The sequence below is a fragment of the Ranitomeya imitator genome, chromosome 1 (assembly GCF_032444005.1).
Source record: "Ranitomeya imitator isolate aRanImi1 chromosome 1, aRanImi1.pri, whole genome shotgun sequence".
Classification (NCBI taxonomy): Eukaryota; Metazoa; Chordata; class Amphibia; order Anura; family Dendrobatidae; genus Ranitomeya; species Ranitomeya imitator.
Genome location: NC_091282.1, coordinates 1235403936 through 1235415056, shown reverse-complemented (window position 1 = coordinate 1235415056; position 11121 = coordinate 1235403936).

Here is an 11121-nt window from a genome sequence, read left to right as displayed (position 1 = left end):
TAACAAAACACAAACCTATATTATATTGGAATTACTCCATTGCTTTATTCATGGGATTGACCTTCACATTGACCTCCGCCGATCCCCTGTCCGTATGGGGCGGTGATATATATGCAATGTCTTCTTTTGCTCCATTTTTTAATATATTAGTTTATTTAATTGCATGGTCTGCATGTCCCTTTTTGATACCGATTCCAAGGTCCACAATGGGCAGTCGAGGACGTAGTATAGATGCTCGTTCAATCAGGTTTTAATAGACAATACTCCTGGGAAGAACGCTGGGGTTAACTGACGCCATTAAAAATGGATGGAATATCAATTGGAAGACCCCTCTCAAAATGGCGCAACAGGCCGTTATTTAATGGGTCGCCTTTAACCGCTATTTTTGTGCAATAACGATTAGATATGAGCATTTTACCAAATGCCGATGGCATAAACGCTGCACTAGCTCATGCAAAACATGTAAAATTTCCCCCCCAAAACTTTGCAAAAGTTTCAAGGCAAACACTATGAATCTAAAATATTCATAAATATTCATATGCCGGTTCCTGTACAGACTAGAGACCCTGACCCGCAGTCCCTAATGGTTCCTGCGTGAGCAGAGATAGCCGCTAACCACAGACTAGAGGATGGCAGCTCATACCTAAACCGCCTAAGGCCGTCTTGCGTTTCACATTCCTAAAGAACCAGAGGGCAGAGCAGGGTGTGAATTACCTGCAAAAGGTACAGTGTGCTGAAATGGAAAAAGATCCCAGAGTGAGTAAAGTAACGAATACGGACTGTTCAATTGTGTGCCACCTACAGAAGGTTGGTGAAAAGTAAAGAATAGAAACAGCAAAGAGATAAACTCGAGCTGGAATTTCTTGGACTGGTTACAACTGACAGCAGAATGGCTGAACATCCAAATGAAAAGTATCACCAGCAGGTAACGCCCGTCCAGGGCAAGAATATAAAGCTGCACCTGAAAGGTGATAGGGCAGACAAATGAAATCACCTGTGTTATGGTAAACAGACTGCAGCCAGAATAGCAAAACCAAAAGACCAAGAGAAAAGGTGCGTCAGCTGTGGCTCGGTGGACAGAGAAGCCGAAGACAAGCTCAAGTGTTCGACCCCAGAAGCCTGACACTGTATTTATTTTCAGAAACTAGACGACTTCTGTAGTCAATACATTTAGTACATTTCCCAAGAATTTCTGCTACTGCAGTTTCAATTTACATCACATTTTATGTAATGGAAAACACAAAATTAATACTTTGTATCAGCATCATAATGTAAAACGTACGAGTCCCAATGAAAAACCTTCATAGAATATGGGTCAAATGAACTTTCTTTTTTGGTGTCCTTAGGCTCCAGGGCCAGGAGCAAATGAAACCCCCGTACCCAGTATTGTTACCCCGGTGCTTTGCATATTTCTCACATGAGAAGAGTGAAACAACCTCAAAACCCAATAAACGAGAGAATATAGGTTTTGGATAATATTCCCATCATAGATTACTTGGCCAGAACCAATAGTAAGAATGTATAATCATGGGGGAAAGATCTCAAGTCTTGGTTGGATGATGGTTAAGGTGAAAATGACCGGTTTAGGAGGGGATCTGAGTAATATAGAAGGCTCACATACGTCTACTTATTTTGTGTTTTCCCATCACCCAACTTTGTGTATGAAGATCCTGTTCCTAGTTTGATACAAAAAATATAGTATTGGTATTGCCATACAGTGCCCAACTAATAATACTATACAAATAAAGGACAAATAACTCCACCATACAATCCAACACAGATCCTAAAATGTGCCAGTAATATGAGATTACGCTCCTGACATGGACGTTGCTTTACCGTGAATCAAAGATACTGCCGTACAGTGCTCACATTTGGACTAGGGCCAAAAGGGGTCAGTGTTAGATCTTATTTTATTCCCGAGTGCACCATTGTTTTTAATCTGCCATATGGTTCTGGAGATATGAGCCGTTTTACTTAGTGCTAATACTTATAGTTTTCCAAGGGGGCGTGGCCCACAGGAATCTCAGATGGAATTTGCAGAAATGGCTTGCCTAAATGTCTATGGAGCCTCATTTCCCTCCTGAAAGGCAAGTTGATTAATAATTATCTTTATTCATTATCACTGTTCTCTTGCTAATTGTGACTGATTCACATTTATTACTGTCTTGTTAGGCCCTTAAACCATATTAGTGTGATTGTGTCGCGGAATACTAAGCAGTCTCTTGGTTCTTCACACAAGTAAGGTCCATTGTGCTTTTTTCATATGGGTCCTTTGATGGTCAAAAAAGAATTCCCAAAATTGATAATTTGGTGTCCTGTAGTAATTATATCATCTACAGATTACACCAAACCTTCACTTCTCAACATTGAAATTGCAACACCACCACCCTGAAACACCGTGTCTGCAAATTGAGATTCCGGTTATGGCTTTTATCCAAAGTCCTATTGCAAGTCTCGTTAAAGAGTTAATATTGACTTTTAGGATTGCTGCTTCCAATAGATGGCGGTAGTGTTCTAGTCTTCTTTGAAGTGACAGTTTGCACACTTAATTTCCAGAAAGAGCATGCATGACTTATAAGTCTCATGATTCTGACTTGTCAGGCTTGGGTTGTCACTCTCCACAAGGAGAAACATTTCCCCTTTAGACCCAAACACCAAGAAGGACAATTTGTGGAACTATAGAAATCCCATCATGGAGAAGTTACTGATCTGAAAACGATGACATGCCAGACTTGGGTTATCACTCTCCTCAAGGAGAAACGTTAACCCTTAGACCACAGTCCAGAGCCTCTCACCTAGCAAAATCAGATGTCATACTTTGCACTGATAACGAGCAATATTCCGAAACAACATTTCTGCAAATTGAGATTCTGGTTTGGTTTTTATTCTATGTCATATTGCAAGGCTCGTTAAAAAGTCGATATTGACTTTTAGTAACTCTGCTTTCAATAGAGTTCTAGTCCTCTTCGAAGAGACAATTTTCATATTTAATTTCTCTGAGGGGCATGCACGGCGTAAAAGTATCCTCACTCTGACATGCAAGGCTTGGCTTGTCACTCTTCACAAAGAGGAACATTACCCCTTTAGACCCCAACACCAAGACGGAAAAGTTGTGGAACTATGGAAATCACATCATGGAGAAGTTACTGATCTGAAAATGATGACATGCCAGGCTTGGCTTGTCACTCTCTTCAAGGAGAAACGTTACCCCTCTGTCCAGAGCCTCTCACTTCGCCAAATCAGATCTCATACTTTGCAATGATCCTATTGCAAGGCTCGTTAAAAAATCGATATTGACTTTTAGGATCTCTGCTTCCAATAGATGGTGCTAGTGTTCTAGTCCTCTTCGAAGAGACAATTTTCATATTTAATTTCTCAGAGGAGCATGCATGGCGCATAAGTGTCCTCACTCTGACATGCCAGGCTTGGCTTGTCACTCTCCACAAGGAGAAACATTACCCTTTTAGACCCAAACACCAAGAAGGAAAAGTCGCGAACTATGGAAATCACAGAATGGAGACTTTACTGATCTGAAAATGATGAAATAATGAAAGCTAAATTTTCAAAACATCTGGATTTCTTCCGTTTGGAGTATGAGCCATGTGTAGAAATCCTGGCACTTTCAGTTATTAATGGTCGCCTGAGAATTGCTCTGCCGCCGAATGCACTTGGGGAAATCATCAAGATCCGCTGCTGGCAGCTCCCTGTGCCAGCAGAATAGAGGAAGACATTTACATGCCTATTTTTATTGTATGTATAATGCCTTGAAAAAGTATTCATACCTCGTAAACCTCTCCACTTTTTTTCACGTTACACTCAGAAAAGTAAATGTATTCTATTGGGTTTGATGTGGTATATCGACTCAAAGTGTTTGTGAAGTGTAAAGTTAACCCCTTTGTAAAAATTAAATATTTGTTTCTATTGAAATTTAATGATTTTATCAATGTAAATGCTACATTCCTACCAACATAGAAAAGAGATAGTGAAGCAAAATCACCTAACACAATTTTTTTTTTAATATTGAAAAAAATGTGAAAAATATATAAAAAATGCAACATCTGCATAAACTTATTTTTTAATATAATCTAAAAAAATGGAAAATAAGTGGAAATAAAAAATGGTAAGATACTAAACAGAAACTTGTTAAATGTATTTAAAGTGCTGTTATTTGTAGGGTATACAGTAGATGGCTGAATCTGACATGATTTTTTTTTAATGTACAATTTGTTAATTTTTAGCGTAGTAAAATTGTGTAGTTAATACTCTTATCTTAGTTAATAAAATTGCATTAAATTTCAGCCTGACATTTTAAATCATGGATTCATTTTCAGTCCCCCTTGATCCAAGATTTAGATTTTCTCTTGTGTGGAGTGTTTCTCTCAGTAATATAGGCTGGATGTGAGCTTTGAGTTCTCATATATCAGCATAACTGAATTGTAAAGTGCTGCGGAATATGTTGGCGCTATATAAATAAAAATTATTATTATTATTATAGCTTCTTTATTGCACTTTTTTCTTTGTTATGCATTTCTCCCTTTCTGTAACCAGTTTTTCTGCCCTCCCTGAGACTATAGATACTTTATCTTCTCTTCACTCTGGAGATCGTTGTACAACCCCTAAAAGAGTGTAAGAGCAGAGGAGAGGGGAAGAGCAGAGAAATCCATTAGGAGGAGGCGTTATGAATAATTCATATCATATTTTACAGCATTCTCGACTAGATAAAGGACTTATAGACCTCTCCAGCTGGTGGAACATTTTTAATGAAGAATGTTTAAAAAGCTGCTTAACTTTGTATTTATGAACAATAGACGAAAAAAAATCTGTGTTAGACTTTATATATCTGCTATGCTTTGAAGTTAAATATTATCTTTAAAAAAATGTAAAAAAAAAATATTTTGTCCTTTGCCGGTAAGAAAAAAAAAAACAAAAAATAAAATAAAATAAAGAAAAGTTAAAACATAAAAAACAAATACCGTAAAAGCCTATATAAATACATTCAGCATGGAATGAAATAAGTCTTTATCCTGACAAACACTTTGCTATTATTATAACCCTAAGCCGAAATATATATAAAAAAAATCATAAACAGCATATAAAATACCATAATGCAGTCAACTATCGAAAAGACTCAGTAGATCATTCTCAAGGTTGCCAGAAGTTTCCTGTATAAAATCCAAAGTTCCGCGAGTTGTGTAGCCTCAGGTATCCCATGCATTATCTCATTTCTTCCCGTCCGCAGCTGCGGAGTACGGGCAGGAGCTGTAGATTTTGTAGACAGGCGGAATAATACTACGGCAGAGATTGTAGCATTGTAGCTTATTTTTATCAGCCTCTCGGAAAAGGATATTTTCTTCTTTATCTTATTGATATTGTTATAGTGGAGAAGAGCAAAGAGCTGAGCAGAGATTGACTTTGCATCCTGCCTGGCGTGGTTTTGCAATAAACTATTGTCTCAGCTACTTCCGGGCTTTTTACATATCTTTTGTAGGGTCATTTTTTTTTATTCAAAGGTGAAATATACCTGACGTCTTTGTCAATATTAAAGATTTGTACCAAGTCCTATCCCCTCATGATAAATCTTCCCCAATGCATCCCAAATGTTTCCCCTCTGGAAAGTAATAAGTTGAATTCTAGACTTGTAGGTTTAAGCTACTTTTTTAATTTTCACGTTTTTCCCCGATAAAAACGCTATAAAACTGCAAAAAAACGCATACAATAAGCATCCCATCATTTAGAATGAATTCCGCATGTTTTGTGCACATGATGCGTTTTTTTCCGCACACACACACTGTATATGCTGTAAGCACCACACACACACACACTGTATACGCTGTATGCACCACACACACACACACACTGTATACGTTGTACGCACCACACACACACTGTATATGCCGTAAGCACCACACACACACACACACACACTGTATACACCATATGCAGCCTCTTGCGCGGTACCACCAGCAGAATACCGTCGCGAACACGCCGCCGCCGGGATCAGCCGAATGATTCACTGACTATCGCCATCTTTGTACAGGAGAAGCGCATGCGCAGTTTTAATGTGACCTCCGCTATCTGTCTGCATAAAGATGGCGGTGGTCTGATTTACTGCGTCTGAGTGAATTCCGCTCTGGCACAGTGAATCTTTCGGCTGATCCAGGCGGCAGATGCGCGATGTGAGCACATGGGGGGGGGGGAGAGATTCTCAATGCCCTCACGATGCGATAGCATCGGGCCTCCATCTAGTAATCTAGTAATCCTCATATAGTGCCTTACTCAGAACCTCCACACACCACCTTCCTCAGAACCCTCACATGGTGCCTGCGTCAGATGCCTCAGTATAGAGCATTGTGTCTGGAGAAACTGAAGACAGAAGCAGTGGTGAATGACTTCCATCTTTCCTGGGTGTCTGGCACCCTCTGACTCCTGCTTTTTTCTCATTATCATAAATGGGTAAAATTGCAAACAACTTTTAGACACAAGCAACTTCACAGTTTATATTTTATTAAAAATCCTCTTCGTTCTCAGTTTCTCTCTCGTTGTTTGGTATCTGGCCACCACTGCAGTCTATCAGCTGTGGATGTTCTCCTAGGCAAGGAGAACAGCACTTCCAAGCTCTTTGCTATAGGGCTTGCAATCGCTGCTCTGAAACTGGCTGGATAGTTTGATCACACCAGTTGCAATACCCCTGCACTCCTCCGATGCTACAGAGACAAAGCTGCTCCTGCTTGCAGTATGCAAGAGAATGCAATTCAGACCAGATGTTGGTTCAGCCATACTGTCAATCATCAGGAACCAGGGGACGGACTGACCTGTCAGGGTACCTGTGAAATGCTCAGTGGGCCAGAGAGGGAGAAAACCAACAAAGAAAACACCCCAAACCGTTTTTAGGGGCATAGACCCTTTAAAAGCGCAGGTAGAGTTGCGTGCTCACAGACCTAAACCGCAGCGAATGACCAGGGCCGGCGGCACCACCTGATAGGTGCTGGGGCCCTGGACGAACAAGGTGGGGGCCTACGCGTTGTCGAGGACATCTGTTGTGAACTCTGTTGTCGGGCTCCCTCCTGTGGTCATAAATGGTACTTCGGCTAGTTCTGTCCATGAACTTCCTTTGGTGGTTGTGAGTGGTGCTGCTGCTTCTGAGTTTCCTTTCACAGGTGACGAGGCTAATTCGTTGGCTGACTGCTCTATTTAACTCCACTTAGTTCATTGCTCCATGCCACCTGTCAATGTTTCAGTATTGGTCTAGTCTGCTCCAGGATCTTGCTGGTGACCTGTCTACTCTATCAGAAGCTAAGTTCCTGCTTGAATTTTACTGTTTGCTATTTTCCTGTCCAGTTTGCTATTTGATTTTTGTCCTGCTTGCTGGAAGCTCTGGGACGCCGAGGGGGCGCCTTCACCCCGTGAGTCGGTGCGGAGGTCTTGTACCCTCGGCGTGGTTTTTTGTAGGGTTTTGTGTTGACCGCAAAGTTACCTTTCCTATCCTCTCTCTGTTCAGTAAGTCGGGCCTCTCTTTGCTAAATCTATTTCATCTCTGTGTTTGTGATTTTCATCTTGTTTCACATTCAATATATGTGGGGGGCTGCCTTTTCCTTTGGGGAATTTTCTCTGAGGCAAGGTAGGCTTTATTTTCCTCCTTTAGGGCTAGCTAGTTCTTAGGCTGTGCCGAGTTGCATAGGGAGCGTTAGGCGCAATCCACAGCTATTTCTAGTGTGTGTGATAGGATTAGGGATTGCGGTCAGCAGAGTTCCCACGTCTCAGAGCTCGTCCTATATTATTAGTAACTATCAGGTCATTCCGTGTGCTCTTAACCACCAGGTCCATTGTTGTCCTGACCACCAGGTCATAACAGTACAGGTGGCCCAAAGTACTAATGCATCTCAATAGAGGGATAAGAGAAGTTCTGAGACCATTTTTTTTCTTTGCAGTGTGTTTTGTCTCTATTTTCCCCTTTACCTCTGGGTGGTTCAGGACACAGGTGTAAACATGGACATTCAAGGTCTGTCCTCTTGTATGGATAATCTCACTACAAGGATACAAAACATTCAAGATTTTGTGGTTCAGAATCCGATGTCAGAGCCTAGGATTCCTATTCCTGATTTGTTTTTTGGTGATAGATCTAAGTTCTTGAATTTCAAAAATAATTGTAAATTGTTTCTTGCCTTGAAACCTCGCTCCTCAGGTGACCCTGTTCAACAAGTAAGGATCATTATTTCTTTGTTACGTGGTGACCCTCAAGACTGGGCATTTTCCCTTGCGCCAGGAGATCCGGCATTGCGTGATGTTGATGCGTTTTTTCTGGCGCTTGGATTGCTTTATGATGAGCCTAATTCAGTGGATCAGGCAGAGAAAATCTTGCTGGCTTTGTGTCAGGGTCAGGATGAGGCAGAGATATATTGTCAGAAGTTTAGAAAGTGGTCTGTGCTCACTCAGTGGAATGAATGTGCCCTGGCAGCAATTTTCAGAAAGGGTCTCTCTGAAGCCCTTAAGGATGTCATGGTGGGATTTCCCATGCCTGCTGGTCTAAATGAGTCTATGTCTTTGGCTATTCAGATCGATCGACGCTTGCGTGAGCGTAAAGCTGTGCACCATTTGGCGGTATTATCTGAGCGTAGTCCGGAGCCTATGCAATGTGATAGGACTTTGACCAGAGCTGAACGTCAAGACTACAGACGTCGGAATGGGCTGTGTTTTTACTGTGGTGATTCCACTCATTCCATCTCTGATTGTCCTAAGCACAATACGCGTTTCGCTAGGTCTGCCACCATTGGTACTGTACAGTCTAAATTTCTTTTGTCCGTTACTCTGATTTGCTCTCTGTCGTCCTATTCTGTAATGGCATTTGTGGACTCAGGCGCTGCCCTGAATTTGATGGACTTGGAGTTTGCTAGGCGCTGAGGTTTTTCCTTGGAACCCTTGCAGTATCCTATTCCATTGAGAGGAATTGATGCTACACCTTTGGCCAAGAATAAGCCTCAGTACAGGACCCAATTGACCATGTGCATGGCTCCTGCACATCAGGAGGATATTCGCTTTTTGGTGTTGCATAATCTGCATGATGTGGTCGTTTTGGAGTTGCCATGGCTACAGGTCCATAATCCAGTGTTGGATTGGAAGTCTATGTCTGTGTCCAGCTGGGGTTGTCAGGGGGTACATGGTGATGTTCCCTTTTTGTCAATTTCGTCTTCCACTTCTTCTTAAGTTCCGGAGTTTTTGTCGGATTATCGGGATGTATTTGATGAGCCTAAGTCCAGTGCTCTACCTCCTCATAGGGACTGTGATTGTGCCATTAATTTGATTCCTGGTAGTAAGTTTCCTAAGGGCCGTTTGTTCAATTTATCTGTGCCAGAACACGCCGCTATGCGGAGTTATATAAAGGAATCCTTGGAGAAAGGTCATATTCGCCCGTCGTCATCACCGTTGGGAGCAGGGTTCTTTTTTGTGGGCAAGAAGGATGGTTCTTTGAGACTTTGCATTGATTACCGCCTTCTTAATAAAATTACAGTTAAATTTCAGTACCCCTTGCCACTGCTCTCTGATTTGTTTGCTCGTATCAAAGGGGCTAGTTGGTTCACCAAGATAGATCTTCGAGGGGCGTATAATCTTGTGCGCATTAAACAGGGTGATGAATGGAAAACCGCATTTAATACGCCCGAGGGCCATTTTGAGTACCTGGTCATGCCTTTCGGGCTTTCCAATGCTCCATCAGTATTTCAGTCCTTTATGCATGACATCTTCCGAGAGTACCTGGATAAATTCCTGATTGTATATTTGGATGACATTTTGGTCTTTTCGGATGATTGGGAGTCTCATGTGAAGCAGGTCAGAATGGTGTTTCAGGTCCTTCGTGCTAATTCCTTGTTTGTGAAGGGGTCAAAGTGTCTCTTTGGTGTTCAGAAGGTTTCATTTTTGGGTTTCATTTTTTCCCCTTCTACTATCGAGATGGACCCTGTTAAAGTCCAGGCCATTCATGATTGGACTCAGCCGACATCTGTGAAGAGCCTGCAAAAGTTCCTGGGCTTTGCTAATTTTTACCGTCGCTTCATCGCTAATTTTTCCAGTATTGCTAAACCGTTGACTGATTTGACCAAGAAGGGTGCTGATGTTGTCAATTGGTCTTCTGCCGCTGTGGAAGCTTTTCAGGAGTTGAAGCGTCGTTTTTCTTCTGCCCCTGTGTTGTGCCAGCCAGATGTTTCGCTTCCGTTTCAGGTTGAGGTTGATGCTTCTGAGATTGGAGCAGGGGCTGTTTTGTCACAAAGAAGTTCTGACGGCTCGGTGATGAAACCATGTGCTTTCTTTTCTAGGAAGTTTTCGCCTGCTGAGCGCAATTATGATGTTGGCAATAGAGAGTTGTTGGCCATGAAGTGGGCATTTGAGGAGTGACGTCATTGGCTTGAGGGAGCCAAGCATCGCGTGGTGGTCTTGACGGATCACAAGAATTTGACTTATCTCGAGTCTGCCAAACGGTTGAATCCTAGACAGGCTCGATGGTCGCTATTTTTCTCCCGTTTTGATTTTGTGGTTTCATACCTTCCGGGCTCTAAGAATGTGAAGGCTGATGCCCTGTCTAGGAGTTTTGTGCCTGACTCTCCGGGTGTTTCTGAGCCGGCGGGTATTCTCAAAGAGGGGGTAATTTTGTCTGCCATCTCCCCTGATTTGCGGCGGGTGCTGCAAAAATTTCAGGCTGATAGACCTGACCGTTGCCCAGCGGAGAAACTGTTTGTCCCTGATAAATGGACTAGTAGAGTTATCTCTGAGGTTCATTGTTCGGTGCTGGCTGGGCATCCTGGAATCTTTGGTACTAGAGATTTGGTGGCTAGATCCTTTTGGTGGCCGTCTTTGTCACGGGATGTGCGTTCTTTTGTGCAGTCCTGTGGGATTTGTGCTCGGGCTAAGCCCTGCTGTTCTCGTGCCAGTGGGTTGCTTTTGCCCTTGCCGGTCCCGAAGAGGCCCTGGACGCATATCTCTATGGATTTTATTTCGGATCTCCCTGTCTCTCAAAAGATGTCGGTCATTTGGGTGGTTTGTGATCGTTTTTCGAAGATGGTCCATTTGGTACCCTTGTCTAAATTGCCTTCCTCCTCTGATTTGGTGCCATTGTTTTTCCAGCATGTGGTTCGT